The sequence below is a fragment of the Pinus tabuliformis genome, chromosome X (genome assembly GCF_031772625.1).
Source record: "Pinus tabuliformis cultivar Carrire ecotype Pingquan chromosome X, CPIR1, whole genome shotgun sequence".
Taxonomy (NCBI): Eukaryota; Viridiplantae; Streptophyta; class Pinopsida; order Pinales; family Pinaceae; genus Pinus; species Pinus tabuliformis.
Genome location: NC_142308.1, coordinates 1,162,147,812 through 1,162,154,381, shown reverse-complemented (window position 1 = coordinate 1,162,154,381; position 6,570 = coordinate 1,162,147,812).

Sequence of the window (6,570 nt, the reverse complement as noted above, 5' to 3'; positions counted from 1 at the left end):
TGTTGTTGTTGCATGCATACTGCATGCTTGGCCTCGGCTATTGTTGATGTTCATATGTTCAGGTAGAGCTCCATGCATGCTTCTTCTGCAATACTTTGTTTTCCCTATCTCTGAAGTATGTCTTTCAGAGGGATCAGCTGCTACAGGATTCCTGTAGGAAGTCCTATAGTGGCTTCTCCTCCTAGAATGCAAGCTAGAATGAGCAGCGCTATACTACTGATGAGGGTCTCGGCTGATGAGGAGCCTAGCTGGAGGATATGGAAAGTGAAAAATTGTTGCTTGATTGTTCATTAAAAAGTTTTTACTGGTTGTGTGAAGAAAACAGGATTTCTGTATGTGACCGTGCAGGAACATAAAAAAAAATGAGTGCAATGGAGGTGTACAGAAATGGAAAGGGGGCGACGTATGACAATAGGTGGAAATAGGGATGTTGGCAGGCCACATAGGTAGATTTCCAGTCTTCAGATTCTCTTCTGAGATCAATCTTGGCTTGCCTGTAGGTTCTACAGGATCTTCCTGTAGAAGACACAGAACTTACTGTAGAAGACATAGAACTTCCTGTAGAAGGTGAAATCTTAGCCTGAATGAGATCAAATCTTAGGAAAGGGTAGTGGTCATGGAGGAATGGATTGTGAGGGATGCTTGCAGCCTGGTGCTAACCTCTGTCTTTGTCTTGTGTAATCCTCCTAACCTGCAATGTCCTTCCTGCAACCTGCAATGATTCAACAGAAATTAGGTTTTCTTTTTTTTTTTTTTTTTTTTTTTTTTTTTCTGAGACAGCTGGGGCGCCTCCAGGAGGTTTTCACCCTCACTGTCTGCCTTGGGTGCCTCCAAGAGGTTTTCACCCAAGGATCTTTTATTCTTTTTCTTTTATTCTTTTTTCAAGGTGTGGGTGGAGTGGAGACAGGGGTCTGCTCCACTACCAACATTGATTTATCCAGAGTTTCAATGAACTCCTGCTTAGAAAGAGGCTTCATGTATATTTTCAATCGATGTCCATTGATGAGCAGGGGGATGGATTCTTCATCAATGGTCCTAATAAGGACTGAACCATTGTCGTTGCATTTCTCCACTGTATATGGTCCCAGCCATCTTGTCCTCAACTTCCCTTTGAAATATTTGTATCTTGAATCATATAACAATGCCCAATATCCTGGCTGAAATTGAATTTCTTTAAGGTGTCGGTCATGCCATATCTTCCTTTGAAGTTGGACCACCTCTGAGTGGAGAAGGGCCTACATTCTTTGTTCATCTAGTCCATTCAGCTGAAGTAATCTTTCCTGTTGTGCATGGCTGAGATCTAGGTCGAGTTGAGCTGCCAACCTCAATGTGTTATATTCAAATTCTATGGACCACAAAGCCTTCTTCATGTAGACTAGCTCATAAGGTGTGAAACCTGTTGTAGTTTTCCAAGTAGTGTTGTAGGCCCAGGTGGCCTCAACCAAGCGATCTGCCCAATCTTTTCTGCCGCTGCTCACCACTTTAGTAAAAATCTCTTCCAAAGCTCGGTTAGTGACTTCCACCTATCCATTTTCTTGTGGATGATAAGGGGTGGAAGTTCTGTGCTTAATCTGATGATGAGCGAGCAGGTCTTCAATTAGGTTAGAGGTAAACTGACTTCCTTTATCAGTGACTAACTCTCTTGGATAGCCAAACTTGTAGAAGATATTTTCCCTTAAAAACTCAGCCACTTTTTCTTCTGTTGCTACCTTGATTGCCTTTGTTTCTGCCCACTTTGTGAGGTAGTCCGTGCACACAATGATTTAAGACTTTTGTTTTGAAGGAGGATCGATAGGACCCACAAAGTCCATGCCCCACTTCTCAAATGGCTCAAAAGTCACTTGACGTTGGAGGGGAATTTCATCCCTTGGAGTTGGTTTCCCCATCCTTTGACATTGGTCACATTGGCTTATGTATCTCCTGACATCTTGATGAAGAGTGGGACAATAGTAGCCTACCTATATAATTTTGAAAGCTGTTCTTTTTGCTGCAAAGTGGCCTCCACAGGGCCCATCATGACAAGTTAGAAGGATGTCAAAAACTTCCTCCTCCCTGACACAACGCCTCAAAATCTGATCCGGGCCAAGTTTAAATAGGTTGCCCCCAATCCAAGTGAATGGCACGCTTTTCCTCATAATCTTGCTTTTCTCTTTTGAGGATAGGTGTGGCGAGAACTGTGCTGAAACCAAGTAATTTGCTATATCAGCGAACCATGGAGAGAGTACTAAAATAGCAAACAGGTGTTCATCTGGCATTTGATCATCTACCATCCCTTCTTCACCTGTAGACAAATCTAGCCTAGATAGAAAATCAACAACAACATTTTCCTTACCTGGCTTATCAACAATGGTCAAATCAAATTACTAATATAAAAGTAACCATCTAATGATACGAGCATTTACATCAGGTTTATTCATCAGATACCTAATTGCAGCATGATCAGTGTGTACGAATGTTTGATAACCAGTGATGTAGTGTCTGAACTTATTTAGGGAATGGACTACAGCTAGGAGCTCTTTCTCGGTTATAGTATAGTTTAACTCTGCCTTGGACAGGTTTTTACTGACAAAATATATGGCATATGGTAGTTTTTCTTTGACTTGTCCTAAGGCTGCTCCTATGGCTTTATTCGAGGCATCTGTGTGAATGTGGAAAGGTAGGGCCCAGTTTGGACCTCTCAAGATTAGGGAAGTTACCAGCTTATCTTTCAACACATCCAGAGCCTCTTGACAGTCGTCAGTCCATATAAACTCAACATCTTTCCCCAAAAGACCAAACAATGGAGTGGCTAGCTTACTGAAATCTTTAATGAATCTTCTATAATATCCTGTTAAGCCTAGAAAACTCTGCACATCTCTTACTTTTTGAGGAGGTAGAACCCTTTGGATGATAGCAATCTTGTTGGGATCCACCTGTAATCCTTGCTAAGAAATTGTATGACCTGGCATGGTCCCTTCAGTCATCAGGAATTCACATTTCTCAGGACTAAGGGATAGGTTCATTTCAATACACTTGGTTAAAACTTTTTCCAGGTTAGTCAACGCTTCTTGGAAGTTGGACCCATAAGAAGTAAAGTCATCCATATAGATTTCCACTGAATCATGAACCAGCTCAGCAAAGATGCTCAGCACTGCTCTCTGGAAAGTGGCAGGAGCATTGCATAACCCAAAGGGAAGGACCCGGTAGGCAAAGGTACCCCATGGACAAGTGAAAGTGGTCTTATCTTGGTCTTCCGGGCTAATTTGGATCTGATTATACTCGCTAAACCCATCTACGAAAGAAAATAACTTCTTCCCTTCCAATCCATCTAACACTTGATCTATGAAAGGAAAAGGGAAATGGTCCTTCTTGGTGGCTTTGTTAAGTTCTAGATAATCTACACAGATCCTCCACTTCCTGTTTTTCTTGGGCATAAGCACCAGAGGAGAAACTCACTCATTGTCAGAGATGGGGTAGATGAATCCTGCATCCAGCAACTTTTTCAGTTCTTCTTTGACAATGTCTTTGGGGGCTGGATTCATCCTCCTCTGAGGCTGCCTGACTAGTTTACAATCCTCTTTAATGTAAATGTGATGGGTACAGACTAAAGGATGGACTCCTTTCATCTCCTTATAGCTCCAAGCAAACGCATCCAAATGGTTGTTCAATAAGCTACACAGCTCTTTCTCCTGAGAAGGGGATAGGGATGAGTTGATCTTCAAGGTTCTCTCAGGGCCAAATTCCACATTTTTAACTTGAGGAGAGGTCGGATCAGTCACACAGAGATCCACTAAAGCACTAGTTTGGGTGTCTCCTACCAACTCTTCTAATGGCAGCACACTGGGAGGTGGATTTTGAATCAGATTTTGAATAAGGTCATCCTCGGTTTGAGGACCTCCCCTAGTGGTTCCACTGTGCACTATGGTGCAGAGTAGACATCATCCTCATCTTCCTCCTCCAACCAGAGAGGTAAGTCATGTTCTAGCAGAGGTTGGGCAGGAGGATATAGGACTAGCTGTTTGGACATAGGCCCATTTTTAATGGTCATGCTCCCAGCTCGACAACTAATGTAAGCATCTACAGTAGCTAACAAAGGTCTTCCCAAAATGAGGGGGTACCCAGTGATTTTTGCCTTTGGCTGAAGGACCAAGAAGTCCACGGGGTACTCCCAAGAATCAACAGAGACCATGACATCTTCCACAATCCCTTTGGGAGTCACGGTGGAGCGGTCTGCTAACTGCAGTACTGTCGAGGTATTCCTTAGGTAACTGTGAAGGTTGAGTTTGAGCATGGTGTCCCTGGTCATCACATTAATGGCAGCCCCTAGATCAATCAAGGTGTGGGGGATTATGGTGCCATTGATGTGGACGTCGACTACAGGACTCCCAGGGTCTATATATTTTGGACAGATTATTTGTCCCAACATTAGGTCAGATAGTTGTCCTATAACATTAATAGTCAGGGCATCTCCCTTACGCCTGCCTGGGTGCCTGAAACACTTCTCTTTGATCAATTTGTTGTAGATTGGTACATATTTTATGGCTTGGAGAAGTGGTATTTTTACACACAACTGTTTAAGCTCACTCAAATATTCAGTCTCTTCTAGGTTTGGTTGTGTAGTTCTAGTTAGTCTCTCAGGAAAGGGTGGAATGACTTTGGGTTTGTTTTCCTAATTCTCTTCCTCATCCTCCTTAGGAGGAGGTTGTCTATCTGGTAGGACCTTCCCAGATCATAGGTTGATCTCCTGAATCTCCCCAGCATAGGTAGGGCATGTCGTCTCTCCAGTATATACCTGTTGGGCCTGTCTGTTATTGGGGTTCGGGTTTAGTTGAGCAGGCATCTGGGGTTGTCTCGAAGGAGCAAGAGGTAATGGTTGTGGTTGAGTAGGTGGTGGAGGCAAAATAGTGGGAGGAGAGTTGTATTTGGGCCTCCACCCCTGTTGAGGTGCATTCCACTGAGGTTGTAGCTGAACATGAGAAGGAAACGAATGATCAGCAGGTTGAGTATGATATTGAGATGGATATGACCAAGGAGGGGGTGTGAACCAGGAAGGATGAGCAGGGGGACTCCAAGAAGGTATGTGAGTGGATTGGTTGGGGTTGTAATAAGTTTGGGATGTCCCTTGCATCTCTTGCTGGTAAGGTTTGGATCCGTGTGGTCTCCTTTGGCTTAGGAAGTAGAGTGGTTAAGTGGCTCCTTCAGCTCCTCGGTACATAGCCTTAAGTCCGGGTAAGGTTGGGCACTGGTTTGTAGGGTGGTCTTCCTCACAAATGAAACATACCTCTACTGAGTGCAATGGACACTCGTTCCGAGGATGCTTCCTTGTACATCTGGGACAAAAGATGGCCAAATCCTTCTCAGCTTCCTCTTTATTCTGTTGGATTCGGAAATTATCCAATTGCATGGCAATGGTCTGTCTCATCTCACTTTTAAGGTCCTCCATCTAATTTGTAAACTCATGTTTGGAGAAGGTGGTACTGGCTGAAAGTTGATTCCCCCTACCTCTTTTCCGGGCTACCCTAGAATGGTTTCTAAACACAGTCTTTATGTCATCATAAGGTAGTTGGTAGATGTCTCCTCCAGCCAGAAAATGGAGGGTATTTATAAGGTCTTTAGGGATTCCTTGGAGCAAAACCGGCTTCAGAGATTTGGGGTCAAGCATGCATCTGGCCCTTTTATAACTGATTTGGAACCTTTCTTCATAGTCTTCTAAGGATTCATCACTTCCCATGGTCATCCGAAAGATTTCTCCCTTCGTTTCCTTTGACCTACAGTAATCCCGGTATTTGTTGTTAAAGGCTTGTTGCATCTAAGCCCAAGTTGTAATACTATTTCCAAGTAACCCCATGAACCAGCGTAGTGATACATCCTTGAGGGTAGACGGAAATAGTTTCAGCTTTTGCTCGTCTTCTGCATAGTCATAAGTTTGACAAAGGACAACAAACTCAAACAAGAAGGTATCAGGGTCTTCAGTGGTCAATCCATGGAAGTGAGGTAAGGCTGAGGGACTGATGTTTTTCATTTTTGTGTCCCCATTGGTCTCTCGGATGGGAAAGGCACCTTCTATTCTCTCCTCATTTCCTATACCGTTTCTGTGTTCCGCCATGGTCTCAGGAGGAATGTTTTCTTGTTCTTCTTCTGTTATAGGATCTTCGTATATCTCTGGAGGTTCACCTATAGGTTCTTCTGGATCACTACCACCGAAGAAGAGAGAAGGGTGACTTAGTGATGTGGTGGGGGTGTTGGGTAAGAATTTTTCTAAATTGTCTATGTTCCTACGAGGCATGAAAGGAAATCTTTTTGGTTTTTTTTTCTTTTCTGCTTGTACCTGCAAAAACTAAAATAGATTGAACTGCAACTAACTAAAATCTATCTTGCTGAAATGAAAATTCAAAATTGAAATGAAAGCAGGAAATGACTAATCTATGTTTCTGAAATGAAATCGCAGAAATGAAATGCTAGGCTACGCTTGCAGAATTGAAATTGCAGAAATGAAATGATACTCTATGCTTGCTGAATTGAAATTGCATAAATGAAATGCTAGGCTATGCTTGCAGAATTGAAATTGCAGAAGGAAAATTCTAATCTATG